The sequence below is a fragment of the Coenobita brevimanus genome, chromosome 70 (assembly GCF_032717465.1).
Source record: "Coenobita brevimanus isolate Jiangsu-jjx chromosome 70, ASM3271746v2, whole genome shotgun sequence".
Lineage (NCBI taxonomy): Eukaryota > Metazoa > Arthropoda > Malacostraca > Decapoda > Coenobitidae > Coenobita > Coenobita brevimanus.
Window position 1 is genome coordinate 56,484,803 of NC_137023.1, and position 19,014 is coordinate 56,503,816.

Genomic DNA, 19,014 nt, shown 5'->3' on the forward strand with positions numbered 1-19,014 from the left:
AACCCTGTCAGCCTAACGATGTATTTTATGTTTTAATTTATATGATACCAAATTACTTTATTCATCTGAAGCAAGACCCCTGGACTGAATGGGGTAAACTTGCCAGACTTACTCTTTTACAACAGATCCAGGGCCATTTTGTAGGTGCCATGGGAGACTTTGTATCTCCTCATTCTTGGTGGTTAATTTCCAATATTGCACTTTAATATCTTCTTGTATGCTGTTTATTGCAATATTGAAGTAGTTTATGTCAGTAGCATATAGGTGGATTCTTAAGTGTGAAGTGAAGAATAGATTGCTAAGGAAGGAGTGGTATGATATCTCTTTAAGTCACAGGAATACAACTCAGTCCAGTGCAAGTGAAACTTCCAAAGTTATCTGTGCAAAACTATACATACTGTACTGTTTTGGCCTTTATAAAAGTTTATAAAGTTCAGTAACTGGTAAATATGTTTCAGCACTTTTTCCAGAAGTACTTTATTCTGGATTCTTCATTTTATAAGTTTCGGATGGTCAGTTAGCACAGGAGGTTCCATAGCATCTCTTCCTTACTTTTTCTTTTTTCAGTCTTTCACATTAATGTTATTTTTTATGCTTTTAATATAAACACAATTTGCATTAGTAGTAAACACTCCGAAGGATATTGAAATGTAATGTGGAGAATAAATCATGGAGGATGAGGTGTTATGAAGCCCATGAAGCTACTTAGAATATGACTCAGACTCTCACGGTTGTCCTGAACTCATTCCAGACACTGCTATATTGAACTGCAGTCTTTTTATAGAGTAGCCACTGCAAGACTTTTGAAACTGAGAGGTCTTTCCAAACTCTTTGGATCCACATGGTTCCTTTACAGTTTACTCTTGCTGCTACATACTACCCCAGACACCTTCACATTACCCCTTACTACCTCAGACACCCTCACACTGCCACTCACATCCCTTCACGACCCCACTAACTACTACACACACACACACTACCTCACACACCCTCACCACCACACACACCCTCACATCACCATGCACCACTCACACCACCACACACATACACACCACACACACAACTATGCATCCTCACACCACCAGACACACACACACACACACACACACACACACACACACACACACACACACACACACACACACACACACACACACACACACACACACACACACACACACACCTTTACATCCATTCTCTCACTCTCACACCACCACCTTACACTCTCAGCTGTAAATATATATATTTTCCCCAGAATGGTCACTGTTCCTTTAACCTTGAGATAAATAAAATTGTCTGAAGGCAGCTATAATAAAACTACAGTTGGTTTGTTTTCATCTGATGGAACTAGGCAACTTCCATAACAGTGTTAAATCAGTGCTCCAGTAATTCAATGAGCCTTAATTATTATGCAGGACTGAGTCTTCTTGTTTACCAGTTGGTTAAACCCTCTAACCTGCCATCAGCTAAATTGAAGAATTGGGGATCATTTGGGAATTATATGTACGTGTGTGTGTGTGTGTGTGTGTGTGTGTGTGTGTGTGTGTATTAAACATTACTGGGGTACACTATACTGATATTGAAATGTTACTAATATTATAAAAGAGGAGAAAAGGAAGAAAAAAGTAAAAGGTAATAGAGGAGGGGAAAAGGGAGGAGAGGTGATTGGGGAGGAGAGGGGGGGGAAGTGAAAGAAGGGGGTGGGGATCTGAGGAGAGGGATGGGGAGAAAGAGGGGAAGGAAAGGTAAGGGGAAAAAGGCAAGGGGTGATGGGGAAAATGAGAGAGAGGGAGTAAAAATAAGATGATGTGATGAAAGGGGAGATACTAAGAGAAGTGGTGGAGGGATGCAAGGAGAGGGAAAGGGAGTTAGTGGAGGCAGGAGGTAGAAGGGGGATAGAGAATGGGAGGTGATGGGGATTTGGGATGGAAGAGAGGGAAGGGGAGAAGAGGGATAAGACAAAGTAGAGGGGGAGAATGGTGGAGTTCTAGAGGGATACCCACTTTTTTTTTGTTTCCACAGAGATTCTTAGTTTCTTTCCGACATTTCATTATTTGTGGTCAATCATCCATCTGTTTATCTATTTATTTGTTTATCTATCTATCTATATCCTGACGCCTTAATCCCGTAAGAGGTGACTACAGACAATAGTCTCCATGTCGCCCTGTCCCCTGCCATTTCGCTGCCCTTCCCCCGAAGTTACACCCCCTCTAACATATATCTCTCTTTTCCAACCCTCCATCTCATCCTTGGTCACCCGCTGTCTCCCCTTCTACACCTCACACACTTCCTAATTAGTCTCTCTCCATCCTCTCCACATGGCCAAACCACCTCATTATACAGTGTTTCTCCTAAAATTATAACCTTCACTGGATATATTGCCCCTCTCTTCAGTGCTGCAATGCTTCCGGCGCTATTACCCTGTAATTTCAAGTAATGCTTCTATCCATTCTCGTAAGTATAATCTAAACTCAATGAAAACTACTTAGATTTATACTGCTTGTTCAACGTTTGACCTAGCGAGCGCGGGTGTAAAAATAGCCTACATGCTGGGGATGGGGATGGGCGATGGCATGGTAAAATAACTAACCATGGGCGATGGCAAATGTAGCTGAAAGATATTTAGGTCACCCGTTAAACTGGATATATACTTGGCGAACGAACACCAGCGAACATAGTATTGGGCGGCCTATCTGGCGAGCACAGTCGAACCTTAAACTTATATGAATGACCGAATGTGTCCGGGTAGCCTCCTTTGCTGGGAGGGGTAGCGCTCTCCTGTAACCCTAGCAGGGCTATATGATGTCTAAGAGTCTAACTCGAGGGAAAATTCCCTTATCCAGCACATGCAATTGTCAGAACAAAAACGAATGCTTACGGAAGCAAATTCGGTCATGAACAATCATGCATGCTCGCTCGGCAGTCGTTTCTCGCCTAGGGTAAATCCACCCTTGCATATATCATTTATAAATTCCATAAAAAATTAGCTGAAGAGATGTCAGATTTTTTCTGAATGAGCAATACATCTGTATTATTAAGCTATACCTAAATGACAATATTTGATTAACCTCGTACTCATTTGTTTTCTTCCTTTCGACATCGTCGCGATTTAACAGGTGAGTCTTCTCCGTTATTTACTTTATTTCTTCATTTTTTTTGGCATGTAAAACTGGTGTGAGCATTTCTTTCTGCTATAGGAGTTCTGGGAAATATGTTGAAGTTTTTTTATTTTGCATTTCTGTGTGATTATTTTTAAATACAGATTCTAGGCTTCTAGGTAGGTGAGCTTCAGTCCATATCAGGTTGTATTTATGATTTTGGAGCTTGAGATGGACGCCTTCATGTGGTAACACTGATATAACCGCGAAATGGTTCTTCCTGATTATACAAGCGTCCCACAATTCCCTCCCTGATCCCCAGAAGGAGGATGGTGGACAGCAGAAGGATAACCTTGGCTGGCAGATCACCATCGCACTACTGTATGACAATTTAATATTCTTTACATTAATTAGTTGTTACATCTCAGGACTTAATATAAAAAAGAAAGGATTAAATCACAGAGGTGATTAGGACTGAATGCTTCTGGCCCTTGGTTCCTTCTTGCTTGCATTAAAAAAAAAAAAAAAAAAAAAATTATGCTCATTGGCTAGTGAATGGTTATCTTTTAATGACAGGAGTGATGTTAGAAAGGATACCAAACTGCATCATGTATTTTTCTCTGCATTCTAAGACACCATTTTCATCCATCAGTTCCCTAGCGTCATCAGCTTCCATTTCCTTTGCTTTCTTACATAATTTACTATACGGTACCCATTTAAACTTAGGCGGAGTTATTGAAGATGGCTAAGGAGTATGGTGGAGAGTAAGTCATGGATGTAGTCTGGCTGGACAAGGGAACCCCTAGGTATAATGTGATTGTGGTGAAACTATGAAGTGGAAACAGCACAGAAAGTAGTGTTTTAATACACAGAAGAAGTGGTAGAGTTAGGGAGTTACCTAGTGATTAAGCATGAGGCCTACAAGACTAGGACATATAAGGAAATAACTAACAAGACAAATGCAAGAGATAGAAAAAATCTGTACTGTACTAGTGTATTTTTAGATTTGGGGAAGGCATTTGATACAGTCCCTAGGGTGACAGTAAAAATGGGCTGTGGGAAAACAAGTTGGTGGTGAAACTACTAGGCTATATGAAGGGACAACTGTCTGTGAGTGTGAATGGAGGATGAAGCAAGGAATTTAGTCAGTGGGGTGCATCAGAGTTCTGTGTTGAATCCTTTGCTATTATCCTGGCACTTCTGTCATTGTCAGTTAGTTACTAACTTGGGAGCTTTTATATGCTCATGAATTATCTTTGACAGCTGAGCCTGACAGTATGCAGAGGGCTAGAGAGAAATAGAAGAGGTAAAAGGATGGAATGGAAGCAAAGTACCTGAACATTAATACTGTACTAATAAACAGAGGCCATAATCAGGTGGTAATGTAGGACAGGGTATCATGCCTTCTGCTGTGAAATTCATTTGAAATAATCTTGTGTTGTGATTGAAAGTGTAAAGAGAAATACTTTGAGTTAGTGTGGCCAATTGGAAAGGATGGAGAATGAGAGACTGGCTAGAAAAGCATGTGAGAGTCAGGTGGAAGGGGAGAGGAGGAGGGGATGACCAAGAATGAGGTGGAGAGGTGGGGTGGAAAGATAGAGCTAGTGGGGTGTTTTAGAGAAAGGTCAGCCAAATAGCAGAGGACAGGGCAATAGAGAGAGTAGTTTGTGATCACCCCTAATGGGATTAAGGCATCTTGCAGTAGATATATAGCTAGGGGAGCGCAATGATAGTTCGGCCAGGAGGATGGTTCGGCCACTGGCCTTCCTGAATAATGTAGGGGACCTAGATCATTGAGATTTCACATGAAGTTGCGTGATCTTGCTGACAGATGGTATATGTGTTTTTGTTTTGGTTGGCCGGGAAACAGCAACGTCAGGTTAGATTTTATGATTTTTCATGACCCCTATGTACTTTTTCGGTGATCCAACGTAAGCAGTAGCTCCATTAATACTTCAGGGTTGTTATCCATATATAGTGCAAATATCATTTATTGTCTATAGGTGACGTGAGAGTAGATAACGCTCGAACAGCTTATGAACTCTGGGTTTCGGGGCGCCATGTGTACATCTTTATACATGGGGGATGATTCGGCCACTTGAAGTGAGGGATGGTTCGGCAGGGTTGCCAGGTGGCCGAACCATCCCTCATAATTATCTAATGATTTATTTTCTTTATTTGATGATTTTTTTCTATCTGTCTATCTATCTTTATACCTAGGCTGCTTCCCCCAAGGAAAGGGAGGTAGCCGAGACAGGACGACACACTCCCCATTTACTCATCCATTCAACCACTCATTCGCATCTTTGCCCCAAAGGGGAGAACGGACTGGTCCTCACCGCACCACACCGCACAAGGGTCAACTGCGCAATGCACTCAGTAACATCCGCAGCAGGGCCCAACAGCAGAGCTGGTTTACCCCTGCCACATCATAACAGACTCATCCCCTTACCTTTTTTCTATAAAATTACATATTCTCTCTCTCTCTCTCTCTCTACTTTCCCTCAGAAATTGATGAAGCTTCTGTTTCAAGAAACGCTATAATTGGAATATTACCTGAACCAGTTTCACAAAGCACTAAGCGAAGGCAAAGGTATTACAACTTTGGATTTTTGTTTCACTGAATTTAAAATGCGTTAAGAGTAAACAGCATGTAAGAGAAGTGGCTTTCATTTGACTCGGATATTTTCTTTCACAAAATTATAGTTTTATTTTATCTGAGATAGGCAAGAGTAGAGCCATTTAATTTCATTATAAGGAGATTGTTTGTTACTTGTTTCATTAAAAGGAGATTGTTTAGGTAAAAATAAATCCAATAAATCATGTCAGCACAGATGAAAATTAGATTCTTAATTTTTCTACTGTATCTAATCTTTAATTGAGCCCCAGAGACAAGTGGCCAAATCATCCCACATGGTGGCCGAACCATCCAACGCCAGTGGCCGAATCATCCACACCAAGAGGGATGGTTCGGCCATTTTGGAGACCTTAAGAGTTTGGATTACTGCCAAGAAATGTCGTAAGTTTAAGAACTGACAATAGCACACAAAAGAGCCAAAAGATGTGGCTTCCTCTTGGAATAAGCAGATTTTAAGAATTTCTTAAACTTTATTTATTACGATTTTTTTTCGAAAAAGTGGCCGAATCATCACCGCCCTCCCCTATGTTTTCAGTACAGGCAGGTCCAAGGGAGGTGTTTGGGTTTCATTATACTTTTGATTTCATGAGTCTTACATCTGTATTAGGATATTTAAATTTTGGAAAACTTCTTGTACTAAGGGGATGAATGGAGGCTATACAGTATTTCGAGAAGTCTCCAGCAATCTCTCTCTCTCTCTCTCTGAATGGATATTTAATGGTTAGGGAATGTAGGTAGTCAAAAAGTGCGGTAATTATATGGAATGAGTCCCAGCAATTCTATGAACAGTGATATTTTATGGTGAGACAGGTAGAATATTATATATATATATATATATATATATATATATATATATATGTATCATCCTTTTTGATGTCACTGAGGTCAGTGGGTAATTCGTCGCACCCTTTGTTTATTGTGCCGGGTGGTGTTTAGAACTACCGAGAGATTATTTAATCGGGTGGTTATTGGTAGCCGAGGGAATTGCATATGAAAACTTCTTTTTTTAGAGGGATAAGTGGCAGTTCTAGCACATGAGATCGAGTGGTAACAGGCCTGTGATGCACCCCTTGCCTAAGAAAGTAAAATCCGTTAATTATTATGTATGAACATATACTCCATCTGCGACGCGAGAGTGTAAATCTGGTGATCTGCTGGCCGACGCTCATAACAAACCACCACGAACAAGACCGAGAATGGTAATTGCAGAGGACAAAATCTAGATCTCCCATTCACAGATGTTGAAAAGATGAAGGAAATAAAACAGTGCGGATCATTTGTAATTCATCTGTGACAACCAGTTTCTGTGGAAATAAACATGACACCAAGGATAGGGCATGAATATTGCTTTCAAGCATAGGTTTGGCTCTGTAAGGATTGGTTTGTGTGTAGAATTGATGAGATTATATAACCAATTCTATCCATCTATAGCCAGACGCCATAATCCTGTAAGGGGTGACCGTTTGTCTTGAGTGGTAAATATTTCCTTTATTGCCGTTTCCTATTTTTGGTGTGTTTTTTTATTTTCCATTTGATAGTTTTTTTTTAGTTCGTTTGAGTGTGTTGAGGCCTCATTTGTTGTGTAAATGAATAATAACCATAATATGACTGACGGTCTTGGGTGAATTTTTAATTTACACATATAATGGCTTTCTTGAAAATGAGGCTGACTAAACCATGTTTTTTAACTTCCCAGATATGAATCTGCTTGAATTTTTTGTCAGAAATAATATTTGAATTGAATATTCTGATGGAAAATATTAGTAATTGTGGAAGGGACTGGCCTTATCTAAGTGTTTAACTAAAACTAACCTAACCTAGCTTAACTGTACCAAATAATTTAATCTGCCCATACCTAACCTAATCTAACCCAACCCAACCTATCCTAACCTAACCCAGCATCCAGTTGGGAAGTTGGGAAACAAAATCCCCCTTTCAGTACCGTATGTTGAGCAAGATTCGGTAATATTCATTTGCACACACAAAAAACATATAGAGGCATACACTATATGATAGCACAAATGCACTGGGTATGGTAAGATTGCCCACTAAAGGAACAGCAGTAAAGGAAATAAATACCTCTTGAGCTTGTGGTTTTACAGGGAAGGGCACTGACCCTCCACAAACCTACTTGTTAATACGTAGCGAATGTGTGGGTTGGTTATGTGGTTGCCACCCAGTGTTATAAATGGTTTCCTGGCTTACAGGAAACCATTTGGCTTGTCACTCAATGTAAAGCCAAGTGAAAAGGAAAGAAGAGCAATAGAAGTGATAGGAAAGATGGGAGATATAGGAGAGGAGGGCAGACACAGAAAAAGAATGATAAAGGTGAAGGAAGAAGTAGGCAGCATTACATCAAGTGAGTGGATGACCAAATAATGCATACCATAGCTTCTTAAGTATATTACTTTGATAATTGTGTTATTTGTATTTCAGATTGGAGGCTGCGAGAGGATCACGTGAAGATACAGGTATGTTAGTGCTGACAGTGACTTATGGGTGTTCGAAAACTCAAGAGTTAGAGCAGTGAATACCGCAGTTTCCAGTAAGTCCTCCCATAAATAGCCTTTAAAAGTGTTTTTCTTATGAGTCCACAGTAAATTACATGAAGTGCTTATTAAACCTTTCAGTATGATGACACCAGTTTTATTTTATTCTTGCTACTTCCAGACAATTTTATATCTTTCAGGGGAGTCTTTTTGAACAGGAATGGTTAGATATAGCTCCGTCAGTAGCCTGTTAAAGATGAACACAGTTGCTGAATAAAAGTTGTCTGGCAATACCACGAATAGAACAAATTGCATCACCACAGTGAAGAGGTTAAAGTTCTCATGGTATCTTAAGGTAAATTGCAAGTTCTTCCTATTTTCTGTACAAGTCACAGTACTGTTGCAAGTTTTTTTTACGGTACAGTACAAGTGTGTGGAGAAAGATCTGTTATTTTGGAATGCATCATTTACTTAATAAGGAGGGTTGCCTGTATTTTGATGTTAAGGAATAGGCTTATATGTGGGTTGCATAGAGTGCGTAGGATAAGAACTGTAGAGATATTCAAAATTCCGGAAGTGAAGAAACCCATCCTTGCTGATAAGAGTAGAAGAAAAGGCTTGTATGGTATGGTCACATAAAGAAAATTTTATGATCATGGGGAATTTATGTGACTGAGTTTGCATGGAAGGCCAAGAGGGTGGGGTATAGTAAAATGAGGGTGTGAAAAAACGAGGTATGGGAACTGAGGAAGGTAAGAAATTGACCTTGGATCACATTGGAAGGATGAGATATGTATGTGCAGAGCTGCATCCCATTTTTAACTTTGTGGCTCTTGGAATTATTTCATTCCATGGGTGTATGTAAAGACATAAATAAGGAAAGTTTATCTGTCTGTATACAGCTAGACACCTTAATCCTGTAAGAGGTGGCTAGAAACAAACCGGCTCCATGTCACATTTGACTACCCACCATCCAGATTACACCACCCTCCCTCATTTATTTCTCCACTGCATCCCTCCTTCTCATTCTTGGCCACTCCCCCCTCTCCCCTTCCACCCCATGCACATACACTTCTAGTCAGTATCTCATTCTCCATCCTTTCCACATGGCCAGATAAATTTCTGGGTATTTTTCTGAATGCTGTCAAACACATCGTCATCAATACCACCATGCTCCTTATTCATTTGTTGGTCTGTCTTTCCATGTAGCTTCACGTGCTCCTCTCAGATAACTCAGGTCCATCGCTCTCACACTTGACTTGTGTCCTTCCGGCAGGATCCAAGTCGGGGATCATAGTACTCTCATGTAGTGTCTTTTTCTTCCATGGTCACTTCTCTATTCCTTATCACTGTTTTCATTGAACCATCAATCCTTTCTTCGCTATAGTACCCTATTCAAGCTCATAATCTTATGAACTTCATTATCACTCATTACGCTTCTTAAGTGCCGTACTTGAATGCACTCAGAATCCCATTTCATCACCATCCAGCTCATGTGCAGTAATATACTGTATAAGGATGATTTTTGTTTGTTATATGGAACCAAGATTTTCAAGACTTAGATGATGGTGAATGATTGTATGGCTTGTTTTGCTGAGCATGTTGTTTTATATGTTTCCTTCTTTTGTGGTTCTTTTTTCTTTGTTTTTGAACATACCTTGTCCCATCTCTTAGATGGGATTTTGGTTGATGATGATGATGATGATAATGATGATGATGATGAGGTCCTGTATTCCAGACCAAAAACTGTGCTTGGACATTACTCATTTTCATAATAACTTCATTCTTTGCAGGTATTGATGCATTTAAAAGTCCTCAGGGTGGTTTATAACATTGGTGAACATGAGGCTTGATCAGCTGCCAGATGATGTGTTGCTCTGTATACTGCAGTATTGTGGAGCCAGAGAGCTTGCTGCTCTTAGTTCAACTTGCAGCCTTTTTCATCGCTTAACTTGTAATGATTTCATCTGGAAGAATTTATCTCACAGAGGTAAGATATAATTCATGTTGTCATCATGACAAATTACTGTATTGGATAGGTACCGTACTGGCATAATTTCTGCATAGTAAATAATAATTTAGTTCATTTAGCATACTGCAGCCCTGATGTGATTGATATGAATTTTAGAGTACCTGTTTTCAGAAAATCCATGATGCAAAGTACAGTAGCTGTAGTCTACTTCTTTGTAGTTATAATACAGTATTAAAGAAGAGCTTGTCTGTTGTTGTATGTATCGTTCTTAATAGAATTTGAAATGTTAAAAGTCACTGAGGCAGTCTTACAGCATTTTCCTCACTTCTTTTTGTTGTAATCTTCATACTTTTGGCATGGCCATAGTACAGCTATCCTTTTTAACTTATCCTGACCACATTCTCAGTCTGAAAGGGTCAAAGCAATTTTCTACCTGCTCAGCCAGTGCTGGTGAGGGACACATTCATGTGGTGTCACCAATAGAAGCAAGTAACTCTGCTGCCGTGTTATACAAACGTCCCATAGCTTTCTCCCTGTCCCCCAAAATAAGAATCATGGATTGCAAGAAAGGGACATCAGCCCAGAATGCACTTGGTGCGCATCAAGATGAGCCTGGGTTTTCAGCTACTACAACTACTGGTACTAGTCTTTTCAGGTTGAGGATACTTTCATGTACAGTCTGCTTTTAATATTAAAAATTATTTGAGAGCAGTACTAATACTGTATATACTGATTTCAGAATTTGATCTTTCGCTTCTTAACACTGGAGACATAAAGTCATATCGGAAACTGTACACAAATTGTAAGTATAATCTTCAACATGTGTAATTGAAAAGTGAATTGTAGAAGAAGAGTACCCATCCTATAATGATTTCTGATCAGATCAGTATTACATATTACCTGAAGTATTTTAATAATGAGCATGAGGCTTAATTGTATAAAGATGACAATAATTAGATGGATGTGTAGTGCGTCCTTGCATGCGAGGCCCTGGGGGCAGGGTAGGATTGTGCATGAAGAGTTGAGAGGAAGGATGGGACTTGAATGTATTGGTATTACAATGAAGGGAGGTAGATTGAGATGGTCTGGGCATGTTGAGAGGACGGAGGATGACAGTTGGGTGCGGAAGGTGAGGAGCATGAACGTTGGGGGTAGGGCTGTGAGAGGCAGACCCAAAAAGACATAAGATGATGTCATAGAATGCAGCTTCAGGGATATGGGACTGAATAGGGAGACTGTCAGAGATTGAACAATGTAATGAGCTGCCATTAGTTGACCAAGGCTGACACATGTAAACATGTTGGAGCCTTATAAATGATATTATACAAGTTGAGTAATGAGCATTGCTGAACTGCACCATCCATGCTTTGTAATGTTAACTGAAAATATAGTGTAATGCAAATGAAAAACAGTTCAGGGCCTTCCTGAGTCCCAAGCCTCATTACAGTAGTGTTACAGACCTTTGCTTTTGAAAGGGTTTAGAGGCTTTATTGGAGCAGCAGCAATAATTACTCTTAATTGTTTATTGTAGTTATTGATATTTACTATTATTAATTCAGTGTATGTGACTTATTTTTCTGGCATTGTTTTGCTGAACAACTTCATGTATACTGTAGTAACATATATATTTGTTACAGTGCTGCACGAGTATGGCCTTATGTTGGGTCTGTACCAGTCTCAAATTGGACGTCTTGGAGGATTGCTGGAAATAAGGGTGAGCTTGAGTAAATACAGTAGGTTTGCAGTGTACAGAGGTATTTCGTGTTCATAGTGTACCCTTTCAATCCAGTGACATTTTCATTTTTTGTCTTTTTATTTCCACAGTTTTATTCACCTCAGGATAGACTTTTAGACCCTAGGGTAGGAAAGGAGGTCTGGATGATGATGATGATGATTGGATATGACCTTCTTTAATTCTCTTCATTTAGTGTTGTCGTTAATGAGAGATTAGAGATTTTGCCATTCTTAGTGGTATACACACACTGTTTTGAAGTAAAAACTGGATATTTAACAGCCTGGTGTATGTACCATAGTCTTTGACCCTCCTTTTTGTGTGATTTAGCCGGGATTTTAATATCAGCACCAGTAGTAGTTTAAAAGTATAGTATATTGATGTTAAATATATATATATATATATATATATATATATATATATATATATATATATATATATATATTTTTTACAGTATTGTGATGGAAAAATAGAGGGAGTTTCATGGGAGCCATCATCAATGCAGGATGTGTCTGCTCCACTGACTGAATGTGTGTTCTTTTCTGTGCCTGGGGACAGATTTCTCTTACCCGAGTGTTTCCCTGGACCCAATGCTCACCCCTGCTCCCTCACCTTTGATAAGGTTAGTGAGTAAGAAGTATTGATTTAAGTGCTATTGTTTAACTATTCATCTTATTGCTCACCCCTACTCCCTCACCATTGATAAGTTTGATGAGAGAAGAACTGAGTTTACAGCTGTTATTTTACTGTTCATCTTGATCAGTGTGAGAGTGATAGTCCGAATTCCTTTGGCTGACAGATTATAAATGAGGGAAAGATGTCTTTAGGAAGAGTAATACATGTAAAAGTTGAAGTGTTGCAGTGGCTGTGTTTTTCATGTGTTAGAGTCTGTATATGCTATTGATAGAACTGTCAAGGTGCAGGTATATGAAAGGGAAGGCAGCTAGCATACCACATTAAATTTTTTCCTCGGCCTAGATTTGAACACTGGACTCAAGGCTCATGTATCTCAGAACAAGTATTCTGGTAACTGGGCCAGTGTAGCTTCATATTGCCTTTGATTTTTCTGTAATTATCCATCTCATAGTGTGTTTATTTATATCCTCAGCAAAGTTATAACGCGCTTAGTTAGATTGAAGGAGTGGATTTGTATTTCAAGCCTCAGGAGACTAGCTCTCTAATGCTTCATTCCTATGACAGAGCTGTAGGTGGTGGTGACCATCATCCACTCACATGATGTAATGCTACTTACTTCTTCCCAAGGTGACTCTACACTGAGTGACAAGCCTAATGGTTTCCTGTAACCCAGGAAACCATTTACCGCTGTGAGTGGTAGCCATATAACCAAATAACAGTTTGGTGCCTATTATGGTGCCCCTGTTAAATAGGTGGACAGACACAAATTTGGCATTCATCCAGGAACCAACTCTCCATGCTCTTCCTCATGTCATGCTGTGGTGAGTTGTCCATGGCATGGAAATATCAGTTCACTGTATGGGATGGCCCTCCAGGGGTGTTTGCTTGCCTACGTTTGATGGGTCTGCTTGGTCAGATGGACTGGGCTTACTCTGCTGCTACCACTGCTACTGTTCCTATGATGTATATCTTGCTATATGCTTGCTATACCCAGGCAGATCTAATCAGCTTAAGGAATAATTTTTGAAGTGGAGAGTTTAATTCATTCATTCATTCATTCATTCATTCGGCTCCCAGGTAGGCATTTAGCCTGTCAGGTGGATCAGCCGTCTCCAGTTGGTTCTCTCAAAGGCCTCTTGATTTCTCAATGCTTCGATGTTATCCATACCTCGTCTGTCCAACAGTTCCTCCACACCATCTCTCCATCTTTTCCGAGGTCTTCCGACTGATCTTCTGCCATCAGGACTCCAATTCCATCTCTCCTTCACTATTCTTGACTCGTCCATCCTCTCAACATGTCCTAGCCATCTCAGTTGTGAATTTTCGATTACTTTTCTCACCGATGTTACTCCAACCATTTCTCTTATTGTTTCATTCCTGATTCTGTCTCTCCTTGTTTTGTCCACTATTGCTCTCAGTGGTCTCATTTCTGCTGCTTGAACTCTGCTCCAGTCTCGGGTTGTCAGAGTCCAGCTCTCAGATGCGTATGTGAGTATAGGTGTTAAAATAGACTGGAATATAGTTCTCTTTGCCTCCAGTGGTACATATCTGTCTTTGAGTATTGGATATAGAGAGCATACACATCTGCTATATTTAGTTATCCTTTCGGTGATCTCTCTCTTATTCTTATCTCCCTCCTTCGTGAAAATACACCCCAGATATTTTACAAGTTCTACTTCTTTGACCTGATCGCCCCCAACTACTATATCATCCGCGTCATCATTTTGCTTTTTCACAGTGAGTATTTCTGTTTTGTTTATGTTTATTGTTACTCCTGCTTCTTCAAAACATTCCCTCCAGCACTCCAAAGCTCTTGTTAGTTGTGGCCGGCTATTACTCCAACATGCGATGTCGTCTGCGTAGGCCAATATATCCCCTTGCTCTTCATTTCCAAACCTTTCCTTGAATCTTTTAATTATCATGGAGAGTTTAAACACAGCATTTATTAGCCCCATCACTATCAGGAGGGTTTCAGATATTAGTAAATTCAACTGGTAGTGTTAAATCAAGCTAGAAGAGTTATATTAGCAGTTTAAAAAAAGTTCAGTCAGGTGAATAGGCAGTGAGGTTAGTAAGTTAGGTTAGTGAGTCTGACATTAAGGGCACTGATAGGTTTGGATATTAGTTCAAGCTAAACAGATGCTGTTTGGTCATATACAGTATTTCTTTTACTATTAAGTTATGAGATTTACCCATCTTTATCTTTGGCAGGAGAGGATTGGAACACAAACCATTATTCATCCCTACAGCCAGCAGTATATAATTACTGTAGATATATGTCACTGGGCTGAAGTGAATTATTTGTGCAGTCAGATAGCTGCCTATATGAGTCACAGAATTAAATGATGCAGATGAGTAAAGTGCAGTATTTTATTTAGCCATACCAGGTGTCTGATTTATGTTTTACTCCTTTTCAGTGGCAGGGAATTGTGACCCAGCGCTGCTTCTACTCTTTCAAGCACACTAATGACAGCTCAGACCTGGATCTCATTCATTTGAATCCGAACCTCAAAAGGCTTCGTCTTATTTTCTTAAATGAGGTTATGGGGTGAGTGCACCATTTTTGTCAGCATTATGCTTGGATTCTTACATTTATGTGTATCATAGTTTTTGATTCTGTGCAGTATTTTAATAAAAGAATTTAAATGAGCATGGAGGAGTGCATGTACTTGTTGCCACAGGAGCTCTGGCACCTGGAGTCAGTGAATAATCATTTTATGAGGCCATCATGCCATTCCTGTACAAGTTGCTGAAATAAGTATGCAGTATTTACAAAACAGGTTACATACTATTCCCCCCAATTAAAAAAATATGTATGGCTGTAAAGGAAGAGACAATAAAAAAAATTGCTTGAAGAAAAGGTAATTGCAGCAAGTCAAACCATAACAAAAAACAGAGTTGAATTTGGACAGAATATTATTACTGGATGGGTGTTTGCCATACCACATAGCTATGGAACTCATGTAGAAGTTTATTCACAAAATTTTAAGTTTCACATTTGTAAATATGTTAACAGCCAGATGGCCTTGGACCACAACAACAGTATGTATGTAGTGTGGTAGTATGTGCGGTAGGTATCGTAGAAATAATGACAACTGATCTTAAGGATACTTATATAATAAAACACTCAGCACTGTTATTGTGCACAATTCACAACTAAATATAAATTTCAGCCAGGCATTGTAAGATGTACATTGTAACTTATCTCCTCCTACAACACACTGTAGCTCATCATTTGTTAATTCTTCATAAAACCCAATAATCTCTGGGGTATGGTAGTGTTACATCAAGCTAGAAGAGTTATATTAGCAGTTTTAAAAAAGTTCAGTCAGGTGAATAGGCAGTGAGGTTAATAAGTTAGGTTAGTGAGTCGGACATTAAGGGCACTGATAGGTTTGGATATTAGTTCAAGCTAAACAGATGCTGTTTGGTCATATACAGTATTTCTTTTACTATTAAGTTATGAGATTTACCCATCTTTATCTTTGGCAGGAGAGGATTGGAACACAAACCATTATTCATCCCTACAGCCAGCAGTATCCCAAAGTCATTACTCAATAAAGATGGGTCTGTTCCTGCAAGCAGATCATAACACCAGGCCTCTTTCAGGGATATTATGGGTCGCATGGTCATGAGATTATACTTTTCAAATACAAGGATGAAAATGAAATGTGTGGATATAAGGTGAGTTTTATTATAAAAGTAATATTAGGATTTTATCAATATCATTACCCAGACCTCTTTTCCCACCACAAGATTTTCTATAGGCAGTTATTTCAAAATGGTAATTGGATTGGAGGACAGTATTATATGCATGTTGTTACACAGGAACAAGTGATAGGACCCCATCTCTCTTTTCCTTGTGTTAGTACTGTATATGCTTGTTGTAATCACACTTCACAATCCTTGTTGAGAGCAACTTCCTATCTCCTGTGGCATAGAGAGGGCTGGGAGAGGCAGAATGTTACTTTCAGTGAAGCAGCTTTATGAGAACTATTGAGTTACAAATACATAAAAAGACACATGTGTCTTACTTTAAAGCAACTTTATAGTGAGTTAAGAACAACTTTCAGTAAAGAAAAGGAGTTAATTTTTGGCAGTCTAATGATAACTTAAAATTAAACACCTTTAAGAAATGACTAATTACAGTATATATTTTTTAGGTTACTGGTGATGTTAATGTGTATGCTAATAAAGTGACAGTCAAGATACAATTGAAATATCCTGTGGCACCATCTAAAGCAGACCAGAAGTGTTTAGAAACCCTGAAAAACATGGAGCCAGCCCGGACAGATGCTGGAGTCCATAAGATCCTTGAGCAGCCCTTCTATGTGCCAGCCGAGTGCTTCGAGCCCACTACACCTTTCCCCGCTCGTTGCACAGCCAGGTCAGTTTTTCTAGTTGTTGTTATGGCCCCAGGCTCAGCTGAACATGATCCTGTTATCTGCAGGCCAAATCTGCCATTCCCCTTTGTAGTCCATCATCCTCTTTTCAAGGGATAGATAGGGAATTGATCGGTGTCTGCATAACTGGGCAGCAGAGCCACTCATTTATACCCAGTCCCACTGTGTGAAGACATCCCTTTCCAGCACCTCAGACTTTCATAACAGCCTTAATACCATACAATTCTATATCTTTAATGTCTTCCAAAATATCATAACTTGTCAGTTGGTGCTTTATATTTGGGGAACTGGCAAACCAACTTCTTAAGTAGCAAGGGAACTTTAATAAACAGTATTTCTGTAAGCTGCTGTGGACCTAATACAAAAAAGTAGCAACAGAAAGGTGACAAATAAAGAGGCCTTTCAGCACTTGCTGTACAGTTTGTTCACAGTATCTGCATGTCTTTGGTACTGGGAAAACCACTCAAATTATGAATTCATGAATGCAGTGAACAATCTGTTATATAAAAGCATGTTACATGAGGAATTACTTCATATATAGACAGATAGATACTGAAAATATGAACAGGATCTATGACAGGTCACAAGTTGACAAAAGTATAATTCAAGTAATATTAACTGTGATATTCTTAATATTATACAGAATATGATAAATAACAGTATGTTAACATTTCCCATTTCAGATACCATGGCTTTGGGCAGGTAGCATCCGAATGGTATCAGAATCCCAGTTTCACTCCAGTTCAAGTTGTCATCTTTAATAATGATCTGCTTGGTGTTTTATGGTTGGAGATGTCACTATTTCGCCTTTATTCTCGAATAAAGAAAAAATTCACCTCCAATACACTTAAAATTGGAACTAGTGCTCTGTAACTATAATACTGTGTTCAGCAGTGGACATTAGTGGTAGTATTTGAGTTGCAAGTTCATTTTTTTGAAGAACTGTATTATCCTCCCGAGCCTTAAATTTACTCCTTATGCACATTGATGAGATGCAGGGTATTATGACATTAAAAGTAAAGATATTTTTGACCAACTTTGGTATCATTTATTAACCATTGTGTTGATACCCAAGTCAGTATGATTGAATCTTAGTCTAGATCAGTCGCTGTTGCTCCCAAGGTATTTTGAGTGATATTGGCTTGATATTGACTTCTCCTTGATGTAAACACACACAGTGAGTCAGCTTCCTAGATGAAATGTAGTCTTTTATGGCAAATTAAAACACTTCAGTGGACATTAGCTTAATGTAAATTGATTTAATGGCAGAGTAAACATGGCATGATATGATGAAATGTGACCACATGATCAGTTGATATCCTATTTTGGTAACCCTCTCCATATTCAATATTGTTGGAAAAACTTGGTCAGAATTTATTTTGACTTACAATTTTTGCTATAACCAGCCTATACTGTACAGTAAATCCCCTGCGTAACAAAGTATTGGGGGAGAACAGTGGGTTGTTAACATGAAAGGCTATTCATTCTTGCTAACACCAACTTGTACTGTACAGTAAATCCTCTGCATAACAGAGTATTGGTGGAGAACAGTGGGTTGTTTGATATGAAAGGCTATTAATTCTTTGTTCATTAATCATAAACTCAGACTTGTTATATGCATACACCAATTCACTAGGCATATTGAGTTACCTAAGTGTTCACATATTATGTTTTCGTTTCTGTGGGCTGAATACGATATTATACAACTCTGTATTCTATGCAGTATATATGTGTATATACAAGTATATACAGTAATACCTCGATGTCCGATACCCCTAGATGCAATACCCCAGTTTAATGATGGGGATAGATATACCACTTTACCCCGCATAATGATGGCCAACCCCCAGTTTAACGATGGGTTTTGATTTTTTTCACCAATTTTGATTATATTTTAGACTTAAATTATGTGTTTAGGTCGATTTATAAACTGTTTTTAGACTTAGATTAATGTGTTTTAGCCATAGGTGGGGTGAACATTGTCCTTTTGGGGTACAGTTTACTAAGCTTGATTTTTTACAGACTTATATTTGATGATTTTCAGAT

At 39.0% G+C, this 19,014-nt stretch overlaps 1 pseudogene; it reads left to right on the forward strand.

The window, feature by feature from the left end:
- The first annotated feature begins 3,839 nt into the window (after nt 1-3,839).
- On the forward strand, nt 3,840-17,971 carry LOC145406454 (F-box only protein 31-like; annotated as a pseudogene).
- The last annotated feature ends 1,043 nt before the right edge of the window (nt 17,972-19,014 follow it).